Source organism: Papilio machaon, chromosome 1 (assembly GCF_912999745.1).
Source record: "Papilio machaon chromosome 1, ilPapMach1.1, whole genome shotgun sequence".
In the NCBI taxonomy this organism is placed as follows: Eukaryota; Metazoa; Arthropoda; class Insecta; order Lepidoptera; family Papilionidae; genus Papilio; species Papilio machaon.
In genome coordinates this window covers 2,562,545-2,576,840 of record NC_059986.1, presented here as the reverse complement: position 1 = coordinate 2,576,840, position 14,296 = coordinate 2,562,545, and the positions used below count along the sequence as shown (strand labels likewise).

General features: G+C 39.8%; 1 protein-coding gene across 2 annotated transcripts in view; it reads left to right on the top strand.

Annotated features, from left to right (window-relative positions):
* LOC106714220 (serine/threonine-protein kinase 26) overlaps positions 1–14,296 on the top strand; it is a 75,442-nt gene that overhangs the window by 33,223 nt on the left and 27,923 nt on the right. The window lies entirely within an intron of this gene.

The window sequence follows — 14,296 nt, the reverse complement described above, 5'->3', positions numbered from 1 at the left end:
GGTCAGCCGGCTCAGGAGGTCCCGGAAGGCTCCGGGACCAGATGGGGTGCCGGGAAAGATACTCCCTATTGCTTTGAAGCACCTTGGGGAGCGACTTCGCCGCCTATTTAACGATTGTTTGGCGGTGGGTCGCTTCCCCGGGGTGTGGAAGGAAGGGCGGTTAGTGCTATTAAGGAAGGAAAATCGCCCAGCAGATTCTCCTTCCGGGCACCGACCGCTAGTGATGCTGGATGAGGTTGGGAAGCTACTCGAGAGAGTGTTGGCTTCCCGCATCATCCAGCATCTGGCAACGGAGGGGCCGCAACTCTCTGAGAACCAGTTCGGGTTCCGGTCGGGGCGATCCACTCTGGACGCTTTGACCGCACTGAAAAGGTTCTCAGAGGGTGCAGCCGGGAGGAGGGAGGGGGCCATGGCGGTATCGTTAGATATCGCCAATGCCTTCGGCTCTCTCCCCTTCGGGGTAATCGAGGAGGCACTCCGTTATCACGGAGTGCCCCTCTACCTCAGAAGGATTATAGGGCACTACCTGCAAGAGCGGGCAGTGTCCTACATGGGGAGGGGTAAAATAAAGAAAGAGCGGCGGATGGCCTGCGGTGTTCCCCAGGGGTCTGTACTAGGACCCCTGTTATGGAACATCGGCTTCGACTGGGCCATCCGCGGTGAGGTGCTGCCCCGGATGGCGGTCATCTGTTACGCAGATGACACACTAGTGGCCATCCGGGACACCACCTTTGCGAGGCTAAAGAGGAGGGCGGAGGCTGGGGCCACACTAATAATCCGGAGGATCAGGGCGCTGGGCCTCCAAGTGGCACTCAGTAAAACTGAGGCCCTTTGTTTTAAAGGGCCAAGGTGGAGAGTGCCGATGGGGGCCGCCCTTCAGCTCGATGGAGCCGTGGTCGGAGTGAGAGCCCGGATGAAATATCTGGGCCTCATACTCGACGGGGGTTGGCGTTTCAATGAACATTTCAGAACGCTGACCCCCCGCCTTGTTGGCGCAGCGGCGGCCTTGTCGAGGATCCTCCCAAATTTGGGAGGACCGGATACACCCTGCAGAAGGGTGTACTCTATGGTCCTCCGGAGCATGGCCCTATATGGCGCGCCCATTTGGGCAGAGGCCTTGGACGCAACTAACCGAGCCCTCCTCCGCAAGCCGCAGCGTATAATCGCCATACGCGCCTGCCGGGCCTACCGCACGGTGGGTCACGCTGCGGCCTGCGTGTTAGCCAGCACTCCCCCATGGGAGATAGAGGCGGGAGTGCTGGCAGACGCATACCGAGCGCGGGTTGAGCAGAGAGCCCGGGGCGATTTGCCCGCCCCGGAGGAGTTCGCCCGTGCTCGAGAGATCAGAAGGCTAAAAACGATGGACCTCTGGGTGGATGGCCTGGCTGGCGCTGAACATGGCGTCCGCACAATACAGGCCATACGCCCACGGCTCCATCAATGGAGCGTACGAAAGTACGGATCCCTCACCTTCCGGATCACACAGGTGCTGTCCGGTCATGGATGTTTCGGACGGTACCTGTGGCGGATTGGGAGGGAAGAGACAGCGTCGTGCCATGGGTGTGGCGCTGAAGAGGACACGGCGCAGCACACCCTAGAGGTGTGCACAGCCTGGTCCAACGAGCGCCGCACCCTGGTAGCGGAAATTGGCGGTGACCTCTCGCTTCCCGGCGTTATAGACGCCATGTTGGGAAGTGAGAGGTCATGGGAAGCGGTTGCCTCCTTTTGCGAAATTGTTATTTCTCAGAAGGAGGCAAGGGAGCGGGAGCGCGAGGAAAATCCTCTGGCGCCCCCGCTCCGACGTAGAAGAATGGGAAGGCGAAGGCGGCAATATATTGCCGCCCTCGCCCCCCCCCCCCCCCAATAGCCTAGGCCCAGGAGCGCCGCAATAATGATGGTGGCGACAGGCGGTGACCTCTCGCTTCCGGCGTTATAGACGCCATGTTGGGAAGTGAGAGGTCACGGCGAGCGGTTGCTTTCCTCTGCGAAGTTGTTATTTCGTAGAGGGGGGCAAGGGAGCGGGAGCACGGGGAAAATCCCCTGGTACCCCCGCTCCGACGTAGAAGAGTGGGGAGGCAAGGGCGGCAATATGTCGCCGCCCTCGCCTCCCCCCTCAACAGCCTTAGGGTGCCGGATACGGGGGGATCCGTCACCTGTGCCTAGGGATCGACCTCCCCTGTAGTGGGAGCTGCCTCGGCAGCTGGCGCAGGCGGGGTTGCGGACGAAAGCGAAAGCGTGCCCGCAGCCCCTCCATCATGCGTTGGAGGAACAGAGGGGTTTAGTGGGTATGCTTCCCATCTGGAAGAGAAAAAAGGTCTAGACATCGACCGAGCGGTCGCAAACAAAGTCCCATTTAAAGCTCTTATAACAACCCTGTTTATTATTCTTAAACATAAAAAAATCTTGTTTAATGCTAAAATTATATTATCAGACAGCAATGAAAAAAGGACCACCTATATTAAGTAATGTTTATTACATTCTTTTAATGAATTAAATATTATATTTCTCAATAATTTCAAAGCACATAATCTTATGAATTATGTGATCAGTGGTTTTTTAATTCTCTCGGATTTCAGTACATATCTAGTTAAAAGAAAAAGTTTATGCTAATATATACATCACTAATTGTATGTTAATATATAACAGGTACTCAATACTCTAATGTAATTTTTATTCACGACAAAATCCAGTTAAATAATGTATGCAGAAAAAACAACATCGTTGAAACGCATTGGTCGTAAAACGGTACATTTTATGTTTATTACTGATTTCTTCACCAGTAAAACGGGACTAAACAGGTTCTAAGTGATATCAGGATATCATATTCCGCTTGTGGTCTGATTATTCCTATACAACGCTCTTTAGATTTACAATGTCACTGTGACACGCTCTGATAAACGATCCGCCATTCTAACAATAACATGCAAAATACTTCATGAATAAACAATCTGGTTTCAAATTAAAACTTAACTGCATAGTATGTTATAGAGAATTTACTATAAGGTTAGTGTTAATAAGTACATGACCCTAAACAGACAAGATCAGGAAATTTAATATTAGAAAAGCGTTCCAAATTTAAATTAAATTTGGATTTTAAACAGCTTATGGATGGATAGGTTAAAAGTCGTGGGAGAAAATTGCATGATTACGTTGCGAGGTTTGATGCAGTGCATGATTGATGTGCTTTGGAACATTCAGACGGGAACGGCTGGAGGCGTTTCGTGAAATTATCGGATAAATAACGCTTTGCCATCGGACTTGTATGATCGCCCCGTAGGTATTCAGAAATTATTCATTCTTTGCGTTCTAGACTCAAAGGTAGAGTTTAAGTTTCAATTAATTTCGTATAGATGTCATATTAATTTCGTATAGATAACTGTCTTAACCATATCAACAATTTGTCCTACAGAGAAGTTTTTCGCGTGTATTTATAAATGCAAGATCGATGAATGTTATCTTTTACAACCACTTTTTTATAACCAATTTGACTTATATAATATTCAATCCCAGGCGGTTAAAGGGTTAAAAACGTGTTTAACTAAACTAGGTATCTAACTGTATTTTTTGGAGTATTCTAAGAGAGTAGTCTAATTTTATTATATTAGTCTTCGAAAACACGCCATATAAGAGACTGTCATACTTTATTTCATTTTATGGTTGGTCCGTGGGCGATAATATTGTTATGGACATAAAGAAAGTGGTCGTTTGCGTGTAACGCAATATAGCACACTCGTTGATATTTGATTTTCGATTAAACGCCTGCGGCTTCGGCGAAGCCTTATCCCTGTTCTAATCTCGTCGCTTCTCTTTAACATGCGGTAGGTGACGTACTAAGGAATATCTGAATTTTACCAGCTTTGCGTTAGATTCTATCCTCGCCGGTGCCCTGCCGGCTAATCTCATTAAGGGGCGTAGCGTCGGGGCTTCCTTAATAACTTAAACGTTACGGTCACTAATTCCGGACCCTGACGACCTGCCGACTAACTGAATTGAATATTTAACTTAATGTTTGCTGTATTAAGGCGTTTGTTTCGCCTTTATTTTGTATATAAAACTATTTTCTTTGTGGCTATGGCTTTTATTGTCTTTGGGTGTGCTAATCGTGTTATTGTCGTAATGACGTTAATAATTGAGAATCCACATTGCGTATTAGTCAACTTGATAGATCATGCTTGATATTTTTTTATATGTACACATAATATTCTTGGAATGCCACTTTTACACTTTAATAAACCTAAGATTTAAGAAACAATTTTTTGCTTGCAAGCATTTTAATGGCGCATTAGTCGATAGTATTAGCGCATTATTTCATATGTGCTACCGATGTAATAAACTTTCCAAAAGAAGATATTGACAAATAACATTTTAATTCGAATCTGTTACAAAATGACTATGTAATTTTATTCTTTCTTACGATTCATAATAAGTACTCCGAACCCGCCTCGAGCGATTCAATAATCTAGACGTTACATTACATTTCAATGCTCCATGTATATGTGAGCTTTCTACAACCGCTCAAGTTTTTTTGTTAGGTACAAAGGTCATCGTTGTCATTGCTTTTAATTGAATAAGCTCCGAATTCCACTGTACTTGGATCATAATTTATAGCGCAACTATTGCCGCTTTATGATGGTTATGGTTAATTTACACGAAGCCATTGTTATGACTAAGGTTATCGACTTCCCCGGCCATGTTATGCGACGTAACCTCACTACGGGTCAATATCCTTCTGCGATCTTGTTGAGAATTAAACATTGAACAAAAAAAAAAAAAATGGGACCCATCTGCAAGCACTTTCTATCGATTAAAATAATTTTTATCAAAATCGGACCGCCAAGGCCGGAGATTCGCAGTAACACACATAAAAAAAAAATACAGTTGAATTGATAACCTCCTTCTTTTTGACTTTTTGTCGGCTAAAAAGACGCTTCGTTACTGGTTACGTAGCAGTTTAAATAATCGAACATGTTCGTTCCCGTTGATTCGTCTTAACTATGATGAACTAATATGCCATGCTGATCGATTACAATGTATTAGATCCACGCGCGAAGAGAACCGGATTTGCGCGCGTTCGTAATGGCACAAGCCGATGTAATCCCACCTGTTGCGGGTACTAGTTTTTACAGCTACAACTGTTATTTTTATGTGTATGTATTATCTCACGACGGTTGTAACCAGTTCATTATAAGGAATGTATTAGTCGTTTTTAATTTCATTTAATGTCTATTGACTTTTGTTGCTTTGGAAAATATTAAGGACATTTTCCTCGCTTCTTTCGTTTTCGTTTACTCAGGCTCGTCGGGCAGTTGATTGAAAGCCGACGGGCGTTCGCTCGCACGGAAACCGTAGATAAACTCAGCGTTATCCGATCGCAGCTGAGTGTCCGTCTGGAAAATTGGAAGCAGTCCCGCTCTTTCGTCTCTAAGACTTTCGTAGTAGTTGGTTAAGTTTGGTTAAGTTTGCTTTGAAGCGTGTATTGAAAGGCATGATTTATAAATCGTATTAGGGACTTTCTTGAAAAATTTCTAGCTGAAATTTTCAGTTGCCAAGACTTTTTCCAATTTCTTACATTGATTGGTAAGTACTTTTAAAGTTTGGAAATGTAGTCACGGTTCATGTCGTATCTGGGTCGACACGAAAACGTCGTTAATGCGGCGCGGGAGGCAATTAGGCCGAGCCAATAAAACTTCGCCATTAGCGGACACGACCCGTGTTTCTCCGTGCTCTATGCACAATGCGATTATAATTTAATTTTATGCAATTACAAATACCTCTCGAACACCAGATAATGCTTCGGAAATGTAATGTTAGTTATTCATATCATGGCATTTGGCGAACATAAAACGCGACTCGATTTTAATTTATGTACCTACAAGCTGTCGCCCAAGACTCCGTCCGCGCGGATTTATAAAAAAACGTATTAAAGTAGCTTTTGTGTTCTTCCAGACTATGTTCTACATCTGTCCCAAATTTCATCAAGATCCGTTACGTTGTTTCGGAGATACCTTCAAACAAACATCCATGTATCCATCTAATTTGTTTATTTTAAATTTGTTAGTACCGTTCTGTTACGATTTGCCTGCGCAAAGCCGGTGCGCGGCGCCGATGTCAGAGCTAAGTGCCGTCGCACTCGACGTATCGTACAAAGGCCGCTCTCTCCGCTTTGTTCCGCCTCTTTGTTTGACTTGACGAAGGCACAGTAAAAAACATCCGACTCGAATGCCGGCGACCTCCTCGCCTGATCTCTCGTATCAAAGAGAACAAGCCTTTTATTGGCCGTTTTCAGCTTTAAACAGAGGTATTCGTAAGTGAATTGCTTTAATATATGACGTGGAGTATATGATTGAAAATTGATACTTACCAATATATAACCATCAGATTTACAATTACTTTGTAATGCAGAAGTTCCTTTATTACTGACAAGAACAGAGTAATAACTGTTTTTGGGATCTAATTAATGTGCAATTCACGAATAAATTGTCGATATTTCTTACCACGGATGAGAATACAACAATGGCGATACAAACTATTAAAATTATAGAAGTGAGGCTAACAACTTATTAAAAATTTCACAAAATGTAATAAACGTATTTTAGAAGTGGAGTGATAGGGTAGAGCGGGGCTAGTTGAGCATAGGGGCAAGTTGGGCAATCGAAATATCTCGCAAACTATTCACTGTACGCATAAGCTTTGTATGGCGAAAAGAAAGAGTTTCGGGAGGGATAATCACCACGCGTTCGCTAATGGGGGCTGGACGAACTAGTGAAGCACCAGAGCGTTTTGTTTATTTTGTGACCAAAAAGTAAATACGTCGTTTATCGTAACTTTTCGTCTGTATTAGTCAATTGTTGAATGTTTTCAATCAGGTAAGTGTTAATCTTCTATAGAGTTATTGTACTTTTGATATGTAAAGAGGTTCTGGGTACAATTCTTACGATTTATTTATAAAGACGCTTTGATTTTAAAATTCAGGGTTGGGGTTAGTTGAGCTATAGTTGCTCAACTTACCATACGACGAAACAACCCGGGGAAAACCCTCACTATATATGATATACCATAAATAGTGGCTAATTCATTGCCGTCTGTTCAAACAAGTATAAATATTGTTAACGGTTTCCAAAAGACAGGCGTTTTCCCGTATAATGTAAACATTTTTGGTGAGGATGAGTTTTCTCCATCATTTGTAATCGATCGTTCTGAACGGAAAAAGATCATCCAGAGCTAGCTGTGGTGTCCAGTACTGATCCTAATCCCACTCCTTGTGCCTCAACCAGTCAAGCTGAACCCGAAGCTTGTCCAAGCAACAAATAAAAAAACGAGACGACCTTGTACCAGTATTTTCCCCGGAAATTGTACGACCATACTCAAAGGCTGGCTCTAGAGAAGCAGATAAGACTAACAGAAGAAAGGAAAGCTGCAATACTAACATACTTATTAAGTTGCTAAAATATTTTTTTTTTTTAAGATATCTAAGTCTGATTTTAAACAAAAATACTGAATTTAATCCTGAAGTTAGTCTTAAGATTCGTTGATGTTTTGTTTATTCTATTTTCAGTTAATTATCCAAAGAAAATTATTCTAAGTTTTTGTTGTTCTGTCACTAAAAGACTATTAATAAAGAGCTGATTGTCAAACACGTATTTTACTTCATCTCTAGTAAACATTGAACTCATAGTTTGGTTAGACATTCTTAGAGCTCAACTTGCCCCATACCCTTGCTCAACTTACCTCACCTATGGGGTACATTGAGCATACTTGACTTTCCGCATTTAAACAGCTGTAGCTCTTAAATTCGACTTGCTACAAAAAATTACTATGGACACTTTTGCTAAGGGATAAATTACTAATCCATCAAGCCGCATAACAACTCATTGAGACTTATCATTGAGGAGCTACATCCGCTCAAGTGAAAAATTGCTCAACTAACCCCGCCCTACCCTACTGAAGGGTCGTGCGTAGAGGCGTTTATGAAGCGTCAACTTGCGGAAATGATCTATTGTCCCATCCCACATCGCCGGCTGCGTATGGGGTCCGATATTTGCGACATCATGTGTGGATCAAGTGTCGCTTTATTAAGTGCGCCGTACGTAGGTAGTTTTATTACTTCCCATTTAAAGTCGTTATCCGCAAAATGTGACGTTTTTCGATAGATATTATGCTGAATAAAAATTACACCTTGAACTGGAGCTACAGCTGGTCTTGTCGTTTTGTATTATAATATAATGAGATGAAAACATCATCGACTTTTTTACTCGTTTATGGGACTTCCTAGAACTGAAGTCACATAAATCATTTTTCATTATTTTTTTTAATATATCTATTCAGTTCGGTTAATATCTCTCTATCTTTGTGTTTAAACATGTAGAGTAAGCGTTAACGTTTGTGTGTTCCGTCGCCCATTAAATTAATATGTTTACTTCTAACTTATACATTGTATAACAAAGGCACTTGAATTCATTCGGTAATAATAATCAATCGTTACCCACTTCCGTCTCACGTAAACAGAACCGAACCCCGTGAGACAATGTTAGCGTTTGCTTACGTGCTGTAGACGGTGTTTATAAACAAAAGTTCATTACACATCAACAAACATCTGCTTCCTAGAAGGAAAGAGAAAGCAATAAAAAAACCCTTATCGCTACGAAAGCTAGTTCGTATCTATGCTACGTGATATCTCACTAGTATTATAAATGCGAATGTTTAGATGGATGGATGTTTGTGTGACGGTATCTCAGGAACTGTTCAACGGATCTTGATTAAATTTAGCACAGATATAGATCATAGTCTGGAACGCTAGGGAAGGACGGCATAGGCTACTTATTTTCTTTATTTAATTCCGCGCGGACGGAGTCGCGGGCGACAGCTAGTTTTACCATAACTTGTAAAGCTTTATTGATACTTCCAAAGAAAAAACGGTCATAGTCAAACACAGTATATGCATATGGTGATCATTGGGTTAGTGTTTGTGTCCGTTTAATTAGTAAGTCAATAAATTAGTCAATTGGATCTTCCGTTTAAAAGGAGCCAAGATCAAGTCTCCGAGCGATCGTGTGAAATGTATAACGAAATTGACCTTTGTATAGGAGAAAGTTGACACCGGTCCGACTGTAATAATTTCACGAGGTCTGAAATGTACTACATATATTGTGTGTTGTGCTGTGGGAGGTCGTCGACCGTGCGTCGCAGCTGACCGGCGTCGGCGTCGCGATCTGATTGCGGGGCCAATAGGCGATTTGCATGCGTCTGCGCACCCTGCTTTCAGTTAATTACAGTTCTCTGAGCGCCATGTATTCGTTAAATGGTTGTTCAAGCTAAACGATAGATAAATATTGCTTGATAATTCCTAATTCTTACAATTCGTAACATAATCTCACAAAAGAAAACCAACTCTGGTTATTATGTTTAGAAATTTCCATTACTGTTGAGAATTACGAAAAATATTGCTTGTCATGTTTGCTTGGAGGTGATCAAACCCTTTAAATCTAACTTCTCAAAGGACATCGTTTGTAATTTTCGTAGAATTAATTATTTGAAATTCCCATGAAAACCTACCATATGTTAGCATCACCTCACGACTATATTCAGTTTAAGGTTTCAGGAAAAACTTTGTATGGATTCAATGAATCACGGTATTTTATCCGGTTACTAGTCATTCAATATAGTTTGTTCGGGTATTTTTTGTATTCCAGTACAACGTATTGTAAGGTAGTGAATACAATAAAATTTGTTACAGATAAAACTGTACTATTCAATACAGTCCACTAGAGGCTAGAACATTCTATTGCTGAATGTTTTATGTGGTTATGCTAGTTTATGGTTATGCTAGGCTTAGCACGAATATTTTTGACGTTCGTATCGTCATCGTCAATTATGTCAAAATTAGTTTGGAATTTTTGGTGTACTTTGGTAGCTGCACAAATTTTTATACAATTTTTGTCGTTGACGATACGATGGCGATTGACACAAATATTCGTGGCAAGCCCACAGAGCAGTACGGTAAAGTGCTGCTATTGTTTGAAAGCAAACTTTTGTCAAAACAGTACAGATTCGGGGTTGGACCTTCGTGTGAAACTAGCATTATGTAGTTACTCGCTGAAATTAGAAACTACATATTGTCTATGCATATGATATTGCGCTCCGGTGTTTCATAGAATAGTAATACTCTATTAGATAGACGGAGCTCTCTACACTGTGATGTTGGTCCACAGAACAATGATTAATTTCAGTTAAGCCCTTCGCACACATCGAAGGCAAATTGAAGCGATCGACCGATACGTAGAATTGAATTTGCTTCGAACGTAAGCATGTCTCTCATATACGAAGATCGGAATCTAGAACGTAAATTTTCAATATTTGAGAATATCTGAGTATTGAATCTAATTATAGTCCAAGTAGTGTGTCTGAAGCTGGTAGAGACAAAAGCCCAGGTGTACTCGGAGAGATGAAAGCCAAACTTTTAAAGCGTTTTACCATCATGAGTTCCTATGTCATCAGTGGTGCTAGAATCTTTCGTTATAACAATACATGTTTTATTGTTTTATAGTAAAAATGTGTTATGGTCCTTACTCTGTTAAGAATATCGTTAAGAATGTGTTAAAAAAAATTAAACTTTTTATTGTAAAAAGCATAGTTTACAACCTTACTGATATAAGTTTAAGATAACTTTTCACTTAGTTAAGAATATTTCCTTATCTGCTATGAAAGTGCTAAGAAGTTTAAAGTCGTCGTTGTTTCTCAACTACTTGCCTTTACGCAATCCTTAGAGACTTCTTCTCTTCTTTCAAACGAGGACTCCAACAACTGCATTTCTAGTTGTATTTTAATAGGTTGGCAACTAAGTGATTGCGGATTTTTTTAAAAAAATCAAAGACAATTTTTTCATGGAACTAAATAACTTTATTCTGTAATGTATTACCCATTTTCATCAATGACCTTTTGACATCTTTCAGGCAGCATCATAATCCCACGTTCATAAAACTTCTGATTTTTATTAGCAAAAAACTGAATCAGGTACGATTTGACTTCATCATCATTATTGAAATTTTAACCATTCCAGGAGTTTTGTAAAGATCGAAACAAAAAGTAATCCGATGGTGCAAGGTCAGGACTATATGGTGGATGTGGCAAAACATCCCAAACAAGCTCCAATAATTTTTGCCGAGTAACCAAAGATGTGTGTGGCCTTGCATTGTCATGATGGAATACAACACTTTTTCGATTTGCCAAGACGGGCCGCTTTTCATCAACTGCATTGATTAATTTCGTTAGTTGTTCAATGTAGAGGAACCCAAGTATCGAGTTTTTGAACATAGCCAAGTTGTTTTAAGTGATTTTCAATGCATGTATGTGATACATGATGCTTCTCTGCAATCTCACGTGTTGTACTGTGACGATCCGAATCGATTATTGCTTTGATTAGGGCGTCATCAACTTCAACTGGACGATCAGCGTGTTTATCATCTTTGAGTGAAAAATCACCAGAACGAAATTTGGCAAGTCAATTTTGACACTGCCGTTCTTTTAAGGCTTCGTCACCATAAACAGCACATAACTTTTTATGAGCTTGCAATTCTTTTTTCCCCTTGCGGAAATAAAAAAGCAAAATATGACTAAACGTTCCTGTTGATTTTCCATTTTTCAATAAAGACCAAGCGAAAACTACGCAACCGTTTAAAAAACTTTTTTTACTGATTGACAGCTGAATTGCCAACTATTAAATAACAAAATGTGTTTTACATTTGTACTACGTCTACAAACCTAAAAATTCAATTTAAGCCATGTATGAGTGAAATCCGCAATTACTTAGTTGCCAACCCAATAGCATTTAACTATTGATAATTTAACATTATTTAATTTAACTAAATTAAAAATTGTACAGAAATTGTAAATTAATAAAAATAAATTATTCAACACTTGGAATTTTTTACTTTAAGGTATGAAAGAAAACGCAACATGATAAATTAAAGTTTTTCATCCTACTACGCGTATTTCCGCTTCGTTTCTCAGCCGTGATAGTAAATCATCTCGTTTAATTTCCTTATGCATTTCCGTATCTGCAGAAATGTAGAGCCAGAATACCACAGCGGGCGGCGCTAGCGTAGCGGTAAGTGTCACTGTTAATTTACTGCGGCCGATAGTTTCAGCGCCGCGACGGCCGAAAAGCTTTTATCTATATAGAATAAAGTTGCCGACGGCCTACTACGAGATGTAACTTATTGCGCCTGAAACTTTTCGTTTATAGCGATAAATTGATTTACTGTTTTAGAATTGGGCTATTCTGGTATTAAAATTTATGATTTTATGGTTTTTAAATGGAAGGTCCTCCTCCAGGAACAAAGGTATATGAGGTGGTCAATACTAATAGGATAAAGACTAATGCCCGAATACTGAAACGTCACTTAAATATGTAAGAGCGTCTTAAATTATAAGACCACGCTTAAACTCCAATATGCAATTTTCGTAAGTCAGTTAAAGACGCATCTCAACTTTGATGCCAATCAAATCGTACCATGCTTAAAGGCCACTCAATATCACATTTCTTATACTGGATCGTCACTCAACGACATTTTGCTGTCAAAAGAACTGTCATGTCGACTTAAGTACGCCAACAATTTAAGAGTGGTCGCGAGCTATCTTAAAATTGAAAATCTAAGGTGTTAACATGTCTGCTTCATCATTATCATCGTTTTCGGAGAAATAAAATTCTCATGTCTCAATGTTCGTTCCCGTACTCCTCCGAAACGGCTTGACCGATTCTCATGAAATTTTGTGAGCATATTGAGTCGGTCTGAGAATCGGCCAAAATTTATTATTCATACCCCTATTAAGTTTTTTTTAACTGCGCGCGGACGGAGTCGCGGGCGACAGTTAGTATTAATATAAAAATAGGTTTGTAGCGACATTTGTCTGCGCCCGCTTAAACCGCTTAAAAAGTGTCTTGATGATATTAAAATTTATTAAAATTTTAATTCAAACTTTCAAAATATGAACTAGATGTCGCACCGTTAACTTGTCAAAACAAAACGCCAGATGCTTTCCATTCTACAAAAGTAAGGTCAATTTTTTTTTTTTTTTATTTAAAAATAATTTAAACAGAAAGGATATTTTTTAACAACCTTCTTTGATTTTTGAGTATTTAGTATTTTTATTTTAATTTTCTTTACTATTTGGGAATGAACACGTCTTACAACTATAGGTTGTCCAAGCCATGCTGCGTGAAACGGATACGTAAAGTGAATTTTAAGAAAACGTAATCGAGAACAAGCATTTTTTATACACTCTTTGACCGAAAACAAAGGATGTTGCCATGACGTAAAAATAATACGTCTACTTACGGAATCACGCGCTTACATGTCTTGATTTGCGTTTGTGTATTCCACTTAAATTTTGACGTCTGTTAAATTGTAAGTAATGCTTACGAAACGAGATATTTAAGTAACGTTTCAGTTTCAGTAGTATAAAAATTTGGATTATTATTTAACATATGTTGTACTTCATCTTGAAATATCATATTACAGGTATAGTTACATATAGAAAATTATGTAGGTACAACAAAATATCCTTGTCTCCAGCTCTAAGATTAGTCTGCGCCGGTTAAATAATCTCACAAGAAAAAATGAGTTCAGACTTAAATTGTCTTTATGCTTTCCTACATTATTGGGATCACGAGAGTTTATGGGTTTTAAACCATTACATAAAATTTAATGAGTAGTTATGTAATTTTTAAAATTTTATTTGGTTATGTACACTTAAATTTAACGTTAAAGAAATATAAGCGTCACAATGATTTTGATTTTCAATCGCCCACTTACAGCATAGTTATGTTTATATAAGGTCATAATGATGTCATTTGAAGATTTTCCATGTCGCGAAACGTTTTTATCTATGTACATTATGTTACAACACACATAATGGATGTACAAAATAACGGATAACGTAATGTATAAACGTATAGCATAACCATCGATGTCCATTGCCGGAACACCTGTATAAAAAAACAGATAGATACTATACAAAATACAGATTTTCTTCCGAAATGAATGAGAGGGATAACAATTTGTTTATGTACAGTTTCAACAATGGAAATCCTCGGTTAGAAACTCTGTGGATTAGACCAATATTGATTCAGTTAATTGAACATTAATCACCATGTTCACAAAATTGTACGGCGGAAAATTTAACGCTCAGCTTAACCGATTAGTTAATTTAAGCCTATTTTGGCTGCCTAATTAGTCCGATGAGAAACATGCTTGTATGGTAGGGTGCTCTGCGGATATTTTAAAAATATAAATCATTT